The following is a 3,885-nucleotide window of genomic DNA, read 5'->3' as shown; positions in this document are numbered from 1 at the left end:
AATTGGGAAAGGAGTACATCAAAGCTGTGTATTGTCACCCTGCTTATTTAACTTACATGCAGAGTACATCATGAAAAACACTGGGTTGGATGAAGCACAAGCTGGAATCAAGATAGCTGGGAGAAATACCAATAACCTCATATATGCAGATGACACCACCCTTATGGAAGAAAGCGTAAAAGAACTAAAGAGCCTCTTGATGAAAGTGAAATGGGAGAGTGAAAATGTTGACTTTAAACTCAACATTCAAAAAACTAAGATCATGGCATCCAGTCCCATCACTTCATGTCAAATAGATGGGTAAACATTGGAAACAGTGATAGACTATATTTTAGTGGGGGGGGGGGGGCTCCAAAATCACTGCACATGGTGACTGCAGCCACTTGAAATTAAAAGATGCTCGCTCCTTGGAAGAAAAGCTATGACAAATCTGGACACCATATTAAAAAGCAGAGACATTATTAGTCAAAGCTATGGTTTTCCAGTAGTCATGTATGGATGTGAGAGTTGGACTATAAAGAAAGCTGAGGGCCAAAGAATTGGTGCTTTTTAACTGTGGTGTTGGAAAAGACTCTTGAGAGTCCCATGGACTGCAAGGAGATCCAACCAGTCCATCCTAAAGGAAATCAGTCCTGAATATTCACTGGAAGGACTGATGCTGAAGCTGAAACTCCAATACTTTGGCCACCTGATGTGAGGAACTGACTCACTGAACAAGACCCTGATCCTGGGAAATATTGAAGGTGGGAGGGGGGATGACAGAAGATGAGATGGTTGGATGGCATCACTGACTCAATGGACATGAGTTGGAGCAAGCTCCAAGAGTTGGTGATGGACAGGGAGTAGTAGTCTATGAGGTCACAAAGAGTGAGACATGGCTGTGCGGCTGGAGTGAACTGATATTTTGAAAATCACTGTACCACCTAAAGCAACCTACAGATTCAATTCAATCCCTATCAAATTTAATGTCATTTAAAAATTTTGATTTAATTTATTTATATTGAAAATATTGATTGAAATCTGGTAGATTTAAAATGTGTTATATTCAAGTGTACAACAAATAGTTCATATATATATATATATATAAACACATATCTGAATGTTTATTATATATCATATTATCTGAATATATTCTGTTCCATTGTAAGTTGTTATAATGTATTGAAAATTTGGCACTATGAGCTGTGAATCATGCTGGGATTCTTGGCCTCCAGAAGAGAGGAATTCTACCCAGGTCCAGTGACATGGCTTGATTGCTCAGCACTTCTGTGTAATAAAGCTTTATTAAAGTATAAAAAAAGATAGAGAAAGCTTCTGACACAGACATCAGAAGAGGGAAGAAAGAGTGCTCCCTTGGTAGTTTTTAGCAAGAAGTTATATACTATTCAGTTAGGTTCAGTTCAGTTCAGTCACTCAGCAGTTTCCAACTCTTTGCAACCACATGACTCACAGCATGCCAGGCCTCCCTGTCCATCACCAACTCCGGAGTCTACTCAAACTCATGTCCATCGAGTCAGTGATGCCATCCAGCCATCTCATCCTCTGTCATCCCTTTCTCCTCCTGCCCCCAATCCCTCCCAGCATCAGGGTCTTTTCCAAAGAGTCAACTCTTCGCATGAGGTGGCCAAAGTCTTAGAGTTTCAGCTTCAGCATCAGTCCTTCCAATGAACACCCAGAACTGATCTCCTCTAGGATGGAACGGTTGGACCTCCTTTTGGTCCAAGGGACTCTCAAGAGTCTTCTCCAACACCACAGTTCAAAAGCATCAATTTTTCAGTGCTCAGCTTTCATCACAGTTCAATTCTCACATCCATACATGACCACTAGAAAAACAATAGCTTTGACTAGATGGACCTTTGTTGGCAAAGTAATGTCTCTGATTTTTAATATGCTATCTAAGTTGGTCATAACTTTCCACTCAAGGAGTAAGCGTCTTTTAATTTCATGGCTGCAATCACCATCTACAGTGATTTTGGAGCCCCCCCAAAAATAAAGTCTAACACTGTTTCCACTGTTTCCCTATCTATTTGCCATGAAATGATGGGACCAGATGCCATGATCTTAGTTTTCTGAATGTTGAATTTTAAGCCAACTTTTTCACTCTCCTCTTTCACTTTCGTCAAGAGGCTTTTTAATGGTGGTGTCGTCTGCGTATCTGAGGTTATTGATATTTCTCACGGCAATCTTGATTCCAGCTTGTGCTTCTTCCAGCCCAACGTTTCTCATGATGTACTCTGCATATAAGTTAAATAAGTAGAGTGACAATATACAGCCTTGATGTACTCCTTTTCCTATTTAGAACCAGTCTATTGCTCCATGTACAGTTCTAACTGTTGCTTCCTGACCTTCATATAGGTTTCTGAAGAGGCAGGTCAAGTGGTCTTGCATTCCCATCTCTTTCAGAACTTTCCACAGTTTACTGTGATCCACATAGTCAAAGGCTTTGGCATAGTCAATAAAGCAGAAATAGATGTTTTCTGGAACTCTCTTGCTTTTTTGATGATCCAGCAGATGTTGACAATTTGATCTCTGGTTCCTTGGCCTTTTCTAAAGCCAGCTTGAACATCTGGAAGTTCTCGTTTTATGTATTGCTGAAGCCTGGCTTGGAGAATTTTGAGCATTACTTTACTAGCATGTGAGATGAGTGCGATTGTGCCATAGTTTGAGCATTCTTTGGGATTGCCTTTCTTTGAGATTGGAATGAAAATGAAACTTTTCCAGTTCTGTGGCCACTGCTGAGTTTTCCAAATTTGCTGGCATATTGAGTGCAGCACTTTCACAGCATCATCTTTCAGGATTTGAAATAGCTCAACTGGAATTCCATCACCTCCACTAGCTTTGTTCATAGTGATGCTTTCTGAGGCCTACTTGATTTCACATTACAGGATGTCTGGTCCTGGTGAGTGATCACACCATCGTGATTATCTGGGTCGTGAAGATCTTTTATGTACAGTTCTTCTGTGTCTTCTTGCCACATATTCTTAATATCTTCTGCTTCTCTTAGGTCCATACCATCTGTCATTTATCAAGCTGATCTTTGATTAAATATTCCCTTGGTATCTCTAATTTTCTTGAAGAGATCTCTAGTCTTTCCCATTCTGTTGTTTTCCTCTAGCTGTTTGCGTGGATCACTGAGGAAGGCTTTCTTGTCTCTCCTTGCTATTCTTTGGAACTCTGTATTCAGATGGGGGATATTTTTCCTTTTCTCCTTTGCTTTTCGCTTCTCTTCTTTTCATAACTATTTGTAAGGCCTCCTCAGACAACTATTTTGCCTTTTTGCATTCCTTTCCCCTGGGGATTATCTTTTATTTTTTTTTTTCCCATGGGGATGGTCTTGATCTTTGTCTCCTGTACAATGTCAGGAACCTCTGTCCATAGTTCATCAGACACTCTGTCTATCTTATCTAGTCCCTTAAATGTATTTCTCACTTCCACTATATAGCTGTAAGGGATTTGATTTAGGTCATACCGGAATGGTCTAGTTGTTTTCCCTACTTTCTTAAATTTATGTCTGAATTTGGCAATAAGGAATTCATGATCTGAGCCATAGTCAGCTCCCAGTCTTATTTTTGCTGACTGTATATAGCTTCTCCATCTTTGGCTGCAAAGAATATAATCAATCTGATTTCGGTGTTGACCATCTGGTGATGACCACGTGTAGAGTCCTCTCTTGTGTTGTTGGAAGAGGATGTTTGCTATGGCCAGTGCATTCTCTTGGCAGAACTCAATTAACCGTTTTCTTGCTTCATTCTGTTCTCCAAGGCCAAATTTCCCTGTTATTCCAGGTGTTTCTTGACTTCCTACTTTTGCAATCCAGTCCCCTATAATGAAAAGGACATCTTTTTTCTGTCTTAGTTCTAAAAGGTCTTGTAGGTCTTCATTGAA

This window comes from Odocoileus virginianus, chromosome X (genome assembly GCF_023699985.2).
Source record: "Odocoileus virginianus isolate 20LAN1187 ecotype Illinois chromosome X, Ovbor_1.2, whole genome shotgun sequence".
In the NCBI taxonomy this organism is placed as follows: Eukaryota; Metazoa; Chordata; class Mammalia; order Artiodactyla; family Cervidae; genus Odocoileus; species Odocoileus virginianus.
Note: the sequence above shows the minus strand (reverse complement) of the source record.